The 13,092-nt window shown below is 48.7% G+C and overlaps 1 long non-coding RNA gene across 2 annotated transcripts in view; it reads left to right on the forward strand.

Moving 5' to 3' along the window:
- The window catches only part of LOC108176647 (uncharacterized), a 33,798-nt gene that overhangs the window by 19,339 nt on the left and 1,367 nt on the right, over positions 1 to 13,092 (forward strand). For both annotated transcript variants that reach the window (XR_001793334.3, XR_011380066.1), the window contains exon 2: positions 11,470 to 12,587. This is a non-coding gene — a long non-coding RNA (uncharacterized lncRNA). The remainder of the gene's footprint in view (positions 1 to 11,469; positions 12,588 to 13,092) is intronic.

A 13,092-nucleotide genomic window follows, 5' to 3' on the forward strand; every position in this document is an offset into this window, starting at 1 on the left:
AGTGTGAAGATGATTTTTTGAAACTTTATTTTAAGGAATACAAACTTCATGCATATCATATATACAAACTTAGGAACATAGTGATTCTTCCCACCCTCCCTCCCTCCCGCCGAAGTAACTTTTTTATAAAGATTTATTTATTTATTTGAAAGGCAGAATTATACACAGAGAGAAGGAAAGACAAAGAGGTAGAGAGAGAGACAGAGAGATTCCATCTGCTGGTTCACTCCCAAAATGGCCACAACAGCTGGTGTTGGGCCAGGCTGAAGCCAGGAGCCTGAAGCTTCTTCCTGGTCTCCTCTATGTGGGTGCAGGGGCCCAAGGACTTGGGCCATCCTCCACTGCTTTCCCAAGTATATTGGCAGGGAGCTGGATCCAAAGTGGAGCAGCCTGGACTTGAACTGGCACCCATATGGGATACCAGTGCTATAGGCTGGGCTTAACCCTCTGTGCTATAGCACTGGCCCCTGAAGGTAATTTTATATAATATTTGAAATGTTCTTGTTTGTGTGTGTTTTAAATTTTTTTATTTGGGCCGGCGCTGTGACTCACTTGGTTAATCCTCTGCCTGCAGCGCCGGCATCCCATGTGGGCACCGGGTTCTAATCCTGGTTGTTCCTCTTCCAGTCCAGCTCTCTGCTGTGGCCCGGGAGTGCAGTGAAGGATGGCCCTAGTCCTTGGGCCCCTGCACCCGCATGGGAGACCAGAAAGAAGCACCTGGCTCCTGGCTTCAGACTGGTGCAGCGCCAGCCTTAACGGCCATTTGGGAGTGAACCAACGGAAGGAAGACCTTTCTGTCTCTCTCTCTCACTGCCTATAACTCTACCTGTCAAATAAATAAAAAAAAAATTTATTTGAAAGGCATAGTGAGAGAGAGAGAGGCAAATGACACACACATACCACAGAGAGAGAGACGAGGGAGGGGAGAGAGACTTCCATCTGCTAGCTCCCTCTCCAAATGCCCGCAACAGCCAGGGCTGGGTCAGCCCGAATCCAGGAATCAGGGTGGCAGGGGCCCAAGCACTTGGGCCATCATCCACTGCTTTCCCAGAAGCATTAGCAGGGAGCTGGATCAGAAGTGGAGGAGACAGACACAGGCTTCCCAAGCAGTGGCTTGACCTGCTGTACCACAGCACCGCCCCGGTGCCTGTGTTTTGACTGCAACCCATTCCATGTCAGGCATGGAATTTTCCACTTGTGTCCTCATGTTGGTACTCACAAAGTTTCAGAGTTTGGAGCATTTCAGATCTCAGATTTACAGATGGGGCTGCTTTAAAAAATTATACAATGGTGCTTCAAAAAGTTTGTGGAAAAGTGAGGTTAAAAGATGTGCTGCAACACAATTGAAGTCTATGTGTAGTTTCTTCCTAGTACATACTTTCCACGAACTTTTTGAAAAGCCCTTATATGTACAGCCACATGGAGGAAGACACAAGAAACTAGAGGGGGTTGGTAACGTTAGGCTATGTTCACGCTGCTTTAATGGGTAAGTATGAGATTTGGAAGCTGGAAGAAACCACATATGCAAAGGTCTGGATTCCTCTACTGTATACATCTCTATCAATACTTACATTATGCCAGGTACTATTCTGAGTACTGGGGATACAGCAAGAAACATGGCAGGCAAGGGTGGGGCTTTCCTTGTAGTAATGGCAGCACCAAACAGGGTACTGCAGCAGAGTGTCCTGTGAGTGCATGGGATGTGTGTCTTCTAAAGCAAATTGCGAGAGAAGTCTTTTCAGAAGGGAAACATTGAGGAGAGCTTTGAATGACAAGAAGGACTCCAAGTTGGAGGCCTTGCGCTGCCTGATGTCAGGATTTACCATAAACTTGCGGTCATGAGACAGCAGTGTGGGGGTCAGGATAAACCCCAGGACAGTTGTTTGGCACAGTATTTAAGATGTGTTTTGGGAAACCCACATTCCACACTGGAGTTCTTGGTTTCAAGTACTGCCTCTGCTCCTGATCCAGCTTCTTGCTAACGCACACCTAGAGACATCAGGCGATGGCTTAAGATCTTGAGTCCTTGGCCACCCAAGTGGGAGACCTAGATAGTTTGTGGCTCCCATCTTGAGCCTGGCCCAGTGTTGGCTGTTGTAGAATTTGGAGAGTGAACCAGCAGAGGAAAGATCTTGCTCTGTCTCTGTCTCTCCTTCTAATAAAATGAAAGTAAATTAAAAATCTTAATTATTAAAAAAGGATAAACATATCAATGGAAGAAAATAAACAATTCAGACACCAGCCTAACTGTATATGGTCAATTGAATTTCAAGAAAAGTGTCAAGTTAATTTAATGGAGAAAAATATTCAAAACTGTCATAGGGAAACATTTAGACAGCTGTATGCAAAAGGAAAAAAAAAAGAACTTTAATTCCTACTTCGTACCAGATAAAAAAGCTATGTTGAGGGGCGGGTATTGTGGTGCAGCTGGTTAAGCCACTGCTTGGTGTGCTGGCATCCCAGTAGTGGAATGCCTGGGATTGAGTCCCACCTTCACTCCCATCCACTTCCTGAGAATGTGCACCCTGGGAGGCAGCAGGCAACACTCCAGTGCTTGAGTCTCTGCAGCCCACTTGGGAGACCTGGATAGAGTTCCTGGCTCCAGGCTCCTGGCCCTGCCCTAGCTATTGCAGGTATTTGAGGGTGGATGGGAGTCTCTCTCTTTCAAATAAATAAACTTTTTAAAAAAGTTATGTTGCAATGGATGACAGACCTAAACAGAAGCTTAGAACTATAAATATTCTAAAAGAAAACATAACCAAAAATCTTTGCAATTTTGGGTTAGGCAGAGATTTCTTAGGACACAGACACACACAAACACAAACTATATGAAATTGATATATTTGGACTTTATCAAAATTAAAAACATCTGCTTTCCAAAAATTCCCTTTTTAAAAACATGAAAAGACACTGGAGTAAATATTTTCAAAACACACATGAGATAGTAAAGAGCTGGTATCTAGAATAGCCATACACAAAAACCTTTTACAATGTAATGATAAGAAAACAACTAACCTATTTTTTAAAAATATTTATTTGAAAGACAGAGTTACAGAGAGAGGTTGAGACAGAGAGAGAGGTCTTCCATCCACTGATTCACTCCCCAGATGGCTGCAACTGCCGGAGCTGCACAGACCTGAAGCCAGGAGCCAGGAGCTTCTTCCAGGTCTCCCATGCGGGTGCAGGGGCCCAAGGACCTGGGCCATCTTCTACTGCTTTCCCAGGCCACAGCAGAGAGCTGGATCGGGAGAGGAGCAGCTGGGACTAGAACCAGGCCAGGGCTTTAACCCACTACGCCACAGCGCCGACACCCAAACAACCTATTTTTAAAGTTGGTAAAGTATTTGAACAGACATTTTAGCAGGTAAAACAATACAGTTGACAGGTAAGTACGTTAAAAGATGCTGAATATCGTTCATCATGGTGAGAAGCAAATTAAAACCACCCTGTGATCCCAGTGTGTACCCCCTAGAGAGGCTAAAGTGAATAGAGACAGTGCAGAGGGGAGGGTGAGAAGCAACCAGAATGCTCAGACACTGCTAGCGGGAATGGAAAATGAGGTCCCTCCTTCGGAAAACAGTTTGGCAGTTCTTAGAAAGTTACATCTCCACCTACCATGTAGCCCAGAAATGCCATTCCTAGATGTTTATCCGAGAGCAATAAAAACAGGCCCCAACAACGGGCTGTACATGCATACTCACAGCAGCTTTATTGTAATGGCCCCAAACTGGACACCACCTAGTGGGTATCACTATCAGCTGGGAACTGGATAAACAGTTTACAGTTCATCATGCAATAAAATATTAGGCAGGAGTAATGCATGCAATGGCATGGATGAATCTCAAAACGTGGTAAATGAAGAAGCCAGACACAAAAGTCTTCATACCACATAATGCCATTTAATGTCTTTCTGGAAAAGGCAGAAGTAGGGACAGGAGTTAGATCAGTCACTGCTGAGGGCTGTGTGCAGGGGGATTGACTATACAGGGGTACACATAAATTGTTGAGATGGTAAAAAGGTTATGCATTTCAGTTGTGATCATTACATGATTGTGTATATCTGTCAAAATTCAGCAAATTGTATGCTTAAAAATGGTGAATTGGGGGGCCGGCACTGTGACATAGTGGGTAAAGCCACAGCCTACAGTGCTGGCATCCCATATGGGCACCAATTCAAGTCCTGGCTGCTCCACTTCTGATCCAGCTCTCTACTATGGCCTGGGAAAGCAGTGGAGGATGGCCCAAGTCCTTGGGCCCCTGCACTCACGTGGGAGACCCGGAAGAAGGTCCTGGCTCCTGGCTTCGGATCGGCACAGCTCCGGCTGTTGCGGCCATCTGGGGAGTGAACCATTGGATGGAAGACCTCTCTTTTTCTCTCTCTCCTCTCCCTCTCTCAGCCTCTCCTTCTTTCTGTGTGTAACTCTGACCTTCAAATAAATAAATAAATCTTTTTTTTTTTTTTTGACAGAGTGGACAGTGAGAGGGACAGAGAGAAAGGTCTTCCTTTTCTGTTGGTTCACCCCTCAATGGCCGCTGCGGCCGGTGCACCGCGCTGATCTGAAGCCAGGAGCCAGTTGCCTCTCCTGGTCTCTCATGCGGGTGCAGGGTCCAAGCACTTGGGACATCCTCCACTGCCTTCCCGGGCCACAGCAGAGAGCTGGATAGGAAGAGGAGCAACCAGGACAGAATCCAGCACCCTGACCGGGACTAGAACCTGGTGTGCTGGTGCCACAGGCGAAGGATTAGCCTATTGAGCTGTGGCGCTGGCCAATAGATAAATCTTAAACAAAAAAAGGATGAACCTTGGGTTTTGTCTGAGAGGTGAAATTGAGTAACAGATGGGAGAAGTCACGAGGAAACCAAGGTCTGAAAGAGCGTCCGAGCATAATGTGTTCAAGAAGCTGTTCCTATGTGGAGTGTATGGAGATCGGATGGGTGGAGAGGGCGGTGAGAAAGTAGAGTGGCCTGAAACAGAATCCCTGCTCACACCACAAGGCGTCTGGACTTCATTTGGGGTCTGTTTGTCCACTGGAAGTCACTGTAGGATTTTAAATAGGAGGACGATTGATCAAATTCATATTTTACAAAGATAATTAGTAGCAGCAATAGGACGTTTCAATTGAAGGGGAATACAGAAGCCAAACGGCATTCTGTGTCATCTTCTGATCTTTGTCTTTTTAAAGTTTCATTTATTTATTTTTTAAAATATTTATTTATTTGAAAGTCAGAGTTACACAGAGAGAGGAGAGGCAGAGAGAGAGAGAGAGAGGTCTTCCATCCGCTGATTGACTCCCCAGTTGGCCACAATGGCCGGAGCTGTGCCGATCCGAAGCCAAGAGCAAGGAGCTTCTTCCAGGTCTCCCAAGTGGGTGCAGGGGCCCAAGAATGGGCCCAGGGCCATTCTCTGCCTCTCTTCCAGGTGCATCAGCAGGGAGCTGGGCCAGAAGTGAAGCAGCCAGGACTCGGAGTGGTGCCCATATGAGATGCTAATGTCGCAGATGGCGGCTTAACTTGTTACACCACAATGCTGGCCCCGTAACTGATTTTTAGGAAGCAGCACAGTACAATAGAAAGAGCATAAATGGCTTTGGAGCCAGACCCCAGTTCAAATCGGCACGGCATTTGTCATGTTATGGATAGAATTGTGTCTCCCCTGGTGTCCCCTCCCATCCACATGTTGAAGTCCTAACCTCTGTACCTCGGAAATGTTTGCAGAAGTAATTAGTTATGGTGATGACATCATACTCAAGTAGGGTGGGCTTCTAATTCAGTATGTCTAGTATCCTTAAAATGGGGGAAATTTGTACACACACACATGTAGACAATGCCATGTAGAGATGAATGCATACACGTAGCCCAGGAAAGCTGAGAATTGCCCACCAACCACTAAAAGCTTGGGGAGAGTGTGGAAGAGATTCTTTTTCACAGTCCTTAGAAGGAAACAACTGGCCGGGACCGCGGCTCACTTGGCTAATCCTCTGCCTGCGGCGCTGGCACACTGGGTTCTAGTCCCGGTCGGGGCGCCAGATTCTGTCCTGGTTGCCCCTCTTCCAGGCCAGCTCTCTGCTGTGGCCAGGGAGTGCAGTGGAGGACGGCCCAAGTCCTTGGGCCCTGTACCCCATGGGAGACCAGGAGAAGCGCCTGGTCCTGGCTTCGGATCAGCATGATGTGCTGGCCGCAGTACACCGGCTGCAGCGTGCTGAGTGCAGCAGCCATTGAGGGGTGAACCAATGGAAAAGGAAGACCTTTCTCTCTGTCTCTCTCTCTTTCACTGTCCACTCTGCCTGTCAAAAATTAAAAAAAAAAAAAAAAGAAGAAGAAGGAAACAACCCTATTTCTACCTTGACGAAACAGTACTTTCTATTGTTACAGCCCTCAGTTTGAAGGGCAAACAATATACCATCTGTGCCACCTTGGACACAGTGTTTAATCTTGCTGATCCCTGGTGTCCTACCGCAGAAAGTGGACGTGATTCTGTCTCCCTGACAGAGTAGTCACGATGAACAAAATGGCGTTTGTTAAGCGTGGCACGAGCAGGTGCCATGTAAACATTACTTTGCACTGGTGAGACACTGATGTTACCCAAGGAAAGTGAGAGCTCTCTGGAGGGTTTGGAAAAGCTTGACTGCAACTGTTGGGGTCATGTGTAACTCAGCCTGCAAGTCCCAGGCTGGGTCGGGTGGCTTTGGAACTCTTTCTTCCTGTTGGATTCCTGAGAGGAGCCCTGGCATGGCCTGCTCTCTGGAACTGCAGCTTCTCTGGGATAGAACATTAGGACAGGGACCAAGAGCACCCTCAGAGCAGGAAGATGGAGGCCAACTAAAGTTACAAACTGTAGCAAGGCTAGGGCAGGGTGGGAAGGAGCCAGACAACGCTGGAAAGAACGTGCCAGACGCCTTGGGCAGCCCCACTCCCTGCCAGCCCCACTCCCTTAGGTAACCGAGTAGGGTCCAGGGTTGTCCTTTCCTCCACTCCGAAGGGAAACCCAGCAGAGGCCTCACCAGTCTCTGGAACGCTCAGTCCTTTCGGGCAGGGAGTCCCTTGCCAAAGCAAACAATCCCAGCTCTACGATTGTGCTCTGGCTGGGGTAGGGGAGAACAAAGATCCCTTTCTTTGCTTCCCTAAATCTATGTCTGCAGCCAAAGGCGCTGTTTACACAATCTTCCCTGGTGAAGAATTTGTTCCTTTTCTCTCTAGGTTGCAGCTGGAAAAGATTGATTCTCTCCCTGCCTATTGCTTTTTTCCCTCGTCCCTAGGCAGGAAAGAGGTCCAATATCCAAACCACCTACCCTCAAGAGAAGCACACTTAGGAATAACTAGGGCCTTTTGTGATGGGACTGAAAACCACAGTTTTGGTGGCAGAAAGTCTACCCCAGGAAGGGAGGGCGGCAGGGGAGACCGGGAGCCTGGCTCTCTCCAGCCCAGCTCCCATCTGTTCCACCCCTCTCTCAGCCCTTAGGCGTTTGCAGGCCCATTTCCACAAGGGACGCAGATCCTCAAAATCTAGGGCAGAATGGGGTCGTGCCTTTGAAAGGACGATAAGGTGGTTGAAAATGGTTTTTAGGAGATGATTTTCTTGAGTTTATCATTAATTCCAGCAATGCACGACTCTTCCCCCAAGCCCCCAGAACAAAAGCAGGAGGCAGAAGAGGAAACCCCGAAGTGGTGCAGTCTAATTTTAGCACTGGCAGAGAATCCCAGTGTTAAGTTACGCCTGGTAAACTGGTAACTAGGAAACAGCAGAGACAGAAAACTTACACAATCTAAGTCTCCAACAAGAAGCTTCGAAACCCAATTTCATTAATTTCTATGGCATCTCAGGGAGGAAGACGAGCTTTGCCGTGTCACACAAGGGAGGAACCTGGAGCACAGGAAGAGTTATCCAAAGCCATCGAGTGTGCGTTAGTCGATCCTAGGACTCTAGGACTTGCAATCTGGTGGGCTGCGCAGGGCCAAGCTGCTGTTGGAAAATTGTATGGGTCTTTTAGAATGCACAGATTTTCCCTGAGCTAAACGTTCTCCCCTCTCTGCAGTCCCCAGGGACTACTCTCCTGTTGCTAAGGGAGCTATGGGCTGGCTGTTTGCTGCCCTTTGCAGCTCTGTTTTGGAAACCTGAAGTCCCTGCTCCTACTGCTGGGCGATGTGGATGGCAAAGCAATGGAGGGCGGAGGGGCCGTGAGTCTGTTTAGGTTTGAACAACCCCCCCCCACCCCAGGCAAGATATGCAGTTTGTTTCTGTAAAAGCGGCTACACAGTTCCTGGAAGGCTGTAATCCACCATGGTTAAAAATATCCATCTTGGGTACAAAGCTGAGCCAACAAAGCTGAGCCTACGCAGGGACCAAGAAAACAGCAGTGGGGTAAAATGAACCCAGGAGTAGGCAAAATGCTACCTATTTGCAAGATGGCAGCAGCGATAGCAATTATAAGAAAAACAAACCCATTGCCTTCACTGAGAAATCTCAAAAATGGTCCGCTCTGGTCTCGTCTTCTCCTCCAGTGACATCCTGGCCCCTGGACGCAGTGCGGGGTAACGCAAGGCGCTTTGGTCATGGGTTACTATTCTACCCCTTCCTATCTAGATAACCTGGAGAACTAGCGAACCGAGACTTCGTTCTCTCATCTGTTAAAACAAGGGGAAAATGGCAGGCATGGTGCTATAGTGGGTTAAACCATCGCTTTGGATGCCTGCATCCCATACTGGAGTCCTTGGGATTGAGTCCTGCCTCTGCTTCTATCCAGCTTCCTGCTAACGTGCCTAGGAGGCAGCGGTGGATGATGGACAAAGTGCTGTCATGGGTTTCTGTCACCCATGTGGGAGACCCAGATGGAGTTCCCTGCTCCTGTCATATGTCTGGCCCAGCCTTGGCTGTTGTAGGCATCTGAACTTGCAAGATGTCTCTCTCTCCCTCTATCACTCTGCCTTTCAAATATATAAACTTAAGAAATAGCTGTGGTAAAATGGCATAGCATACACGCTTGGTTTCAATGTCTTTCCTCTGCTAGCTTTCCTGAGCTAGATCAGACCCAGTGACGTTAGGAGGCAGAGGGTCAGGTAGGTCAACTTCTGGAGTTTCTGTTCAAGACCCAGATGAGACTTGACTCCTACTGCAGATTAGAATGTTGCCTTTGTATTAGCTTTCTAATTTGTCAAAAAAGATTTTATTTATTTTATTTGATAGGTAGAGTTAGAGAGATACAAGGAGAGAGATATTCCTTCTTACTGGTTTACTCTTTGGATGACTACAAAGACCAGGGCTGGGCCAACTGAAGTCAGGAGCCTAGAACTCCATCTGGGTCTCCCACGTGGGTGGCAGCAGTCCAAGCACTTGGGCCATCCTCCACTGCTTTCCCAGGCACATTAGCAGGGAGCTGGATGGGAAGTGGAGCAGGCGAGATCTGAACTGGTGCTCAAATGGAAAATGCCAGCACTGCACGCTGCTGCTTAACCTTGGTGTGCAACAGTGCCAGCCCCAGCTTTCTATTTCTGTATAACAAATTACCACACTTAGCAGATTAAAAGAACAGCCATTTGTCATCTGATTATTCCTCAACTATGTCCGTGTGTGTGTGTGTGTGTGTTTTCTCACTTTTTTTTTTTTTTTTAATAGGCAGAGTTAGACAGTGAGAGAGAGAGACAAAGATCTTCCTTTTTCCATTGGTTTACCCCCCAAGTGGCCGCCATGGCTGGCGGGTTGCGCCGATCTGAAGCCAGGAGCCAGGTGCTTCCTCCTGGTCTCCCATGCGGATGCAGGGCCCAAGGACTTGGGCCATCCTCCACTGCCTTCCGGGCCACAGCAGAGAGCTGGACTGGAAGAGGGGCAACTGGGACAGAACCAGCGCCCCAACCGGGACTAGAACCCGGGGTGCCAGTGCCGCAGGCAGAGGATTAGCCTAGTGAGCCGCTGCGCCGGCTTCTCACCTTTTAAGTAAACTTTACCACTTTGTGCACTATATGTGTCTGTGCTTAAGTAGACGGTGGGGACCTGGAATAATTCATCTCTACCTCCCCCACTGCACTTGGAGATTGTGGCAGTGAAGTCTGCTGATTTGGGGTCGCTGACAGCTTTCGGAGGCTCCTTCCTGGTCCCAGCGCAGGGCCCACTCATCTTCAGCAGCGGCGCATTCATTCCCTTCTTCTGTGTTCTCCTCTGCCACCAGCCTGAGAAAGCCTGCACTTTTACAGGTGCATGTGATTAGATCAGACCCACTCCATCTTAAAATCCACAGTGCCATCTCCCCTAACCAGGGCAGTGACAGCAAAGTCACAGGCTCTGAAGATCAGATCCTGGCATCTTTAACAAGTCACTTAAAAAAAATTCTGCCTCCCACAGTACTCACTGAAAATATTAAGAAATGATGAGTGAGAGGGGGAACTGGGAATAGATCATCATCTCTAACCCAAACCTCTTGCCTGGTATTCTATCCATACCATCTCCTGCCATTTCTTTTATTTATTTTTTCTCCTGCCATTTCTTTTATTCATTCATTCATTCATTCATTCATTCTTCTCCTGCCATTTCTGAAGTGGCTACTTTGGTCACAGTGTACTCATGTTCATAGTGCTTTGAGGTAGATGCTCAAAAGTAATTTCAAGAAATGACTGGAGACTAAAACATCTTTCCATGTTTTAGTTTGTTCTCATCAAATGGTGAGAACAGCAGGCTGCCCAGAGGTGTGTCCTAAGCACACACGTTGGAAAATGCATGCCATGTTGAGATGGGCTCAATAAACACAAAGTTTCACCACTCAAAACTTGGAGGACTTGGGGCCAGCGCTGTGGCGTAGCAGGCTAAGCCTCCACCTGCAGCGCCAACATCCCATATGGGTACTGGTTTGAGTCTTAGCTGCTCCATTTCCGATCCAGCTCCCTGCTAATGACCTGGGAAAGCAGTGGAAAATGGCCCAACTCCATGCACCTGCATGGAGGCCCTGGAAGAAGCTCCTGGTTCGGATCAGCCCAGCTCTGGCCATTGTGGCCATTTAGGGAATGAACCAGCGGATGGAAGACTTCTCTCTCTGCCTCTCAAATAAATTTTTTTTAAAAGATTTATTTGAAAGTCAGAGTTATAGAGAGAAAGGAGAGGCAGAGAGAGAGAGAGAGAGAGAGAGAGAGAGAGAGGTCTTCCATCTACAGGTTCACTCCCCAATTGGCTGCAACGACTGGAGCTGCACCGATCCAAAGCCAGGAGCCAGGAGTTTCCTCTGGGTCTCCCACACAGGTGCAGGGGCCCAAGGATTTGGGCCATCTTCTACTGCCTTCTCAGGCCACAGCAGAGAGCTGGATCGGAAGTGGAGCAGCCAGGACTCAAACCAGTGCCCATATGGAATGCCAGAACTGCAGGCAGTGGCTTTACCCACAACGCCACAGTGCCAGCCCCTCCAATAAATCTTAAAAGAAACATCTTGGAGGACTGGGGTAACATTTGCTCACCTGTGTGATGCTACCATTTCCCTTTTCCTGTTTCAGAATTCAACTGGAGTCCTCCATCTCATCTCGCTTCTCTTGAATGAAGGTAAACCTGCCCTAGACTGGTTCCTGGATACCAACTCAGCCAGATCACCAGTAATGCTCCCAAGCAGCTTTCTCATCCTGATGACCTTGAACTACTAGATCCATCCTGAGAGGGAGGCTGGAGCTGGGCTCCTCATTACTGCTGTTTAGCATTTAGAGGACTTTCAAAGGGCACTGTTTACTTCTAATTAGGAATGGTGCAAGCCTGTTGACACTGCTCCCTTGGTGCCCAAGAAACACAATCAGCTGTTGAAGAAACTGAGAAAGAAGCAGAGACAAACAAGTCTTGCTGCCTCCAGCATGGCTGGGTTCTACTCTCCAGATGCCTTCTAGCCAGACTTCAGCACGGGCGGAAACCAGGGTCCCAGAAAGTTCCTGCTCAGTGATCCGCCCCACGTTACAGGAGCTAGAGATTGGGAAGGGTCTCCTGACCTCACAGCAGGTGCTTTTTTTTTTTTGACAGGCAGAGTGGACAGTGAGAGAGAGAGACAGAGAGAAAGGTCTTCCTTTTGCCGTTGGTTCACCCTCCAATGGCCGCCGCAGCCGGCGCACCGCGCTGATCTGAAGCCAGGAGCCAGGTGCTTTTCCTGGTCTCCCATGGGGTGCAGGGCCCAAGCACTTGGGCCATCCTCCACTGCACTCCCGGGCCACAGCAGAGAGCTGGCCTGGAAGAGGGGCAACGGGGACAGAATCCGGCGCCCCGACCAGGACTAGAACCCGGTGTGCCGGCGCCGCTAGGTGGAGGATTAGCGCTGGCCAGCAGGTGCTATTCTACAACTCCAAGGACGGGCTTTCATCACCATGCTATCCAAGGTGAAGAGATCTCCAGAAGATCTGTTCTTAGACCCTGTTTCTCTACTAAAACATAGCACTCCCCTAGCCCAGGGTGTTGGCAATTTGGATTGCCCGTAACTCTCTCCCCGGGGCCTGAAGCTGAGAGGATTCAAGGCACCTGGACTCCTAAGGAAATTTGCTGGCAAGCTTCTTGAAGAACCAGTCATCACTGACTTCAGAGAACAGAGATGTGCAGGCCACCAAGCTTGGCTGTCTCTGAGCACCTGCCTTGTTGAGAGGTTAGCCCAACTCAGTTCCCAAGAAGGTACCAGGGTGACTCGGGACGGGGAGGGCCAGGGCAGCAGAGCCTCCTACCAGTAGCTCTAATTTAAGGGAGGGCTCTTCCTCATTCCCTAAGAGGTAGATTCCAGAGAATCTATATCTGGAGAAGACAAAGCCAGGACCTGTTCCTGTGAGGCCCATAGCCCAGAGGAGTTGAGGATGGTGTGACAACTGGATACATCCCTCTCACCCTCCAGGACAACTGCAGAAGGGCCTGGGGGTTGTGGCGAATGATACAGAGCAACATGCTTCCAGAGCCCGTTTCCCGGGGGTCAAGTCCCCGTCGTGAGCTTTAATTTCAGTTACTTACTAAACACCTCTACGGTCATCTCCATCATCACTTCGGAAAGAACATGAATTGACACATCCAGTCACTTCAGCAAGAGATGACCTGGGCTCGCTTATCCCTGCCTGTGAACGCCTGGGAGATCCTTTGACCTCCCAAGGTCGATTTCCTCACTT

This window comes from Oryctolagus cuniculus, chromosome 11, assembly GCF_964237555.1.
Source record: "Oryctolagus cuniculus chromosome 11, mOryCun1.1, whole genome shotgun sequence".
Taxonomy (NCBI): domain Eukaryota; kingdom Metazoa; phylum Chordata; class Mammalia; order Lagomorpha; family Leporidae; genus Oryctolagus; species Oryctolagus cuniculus.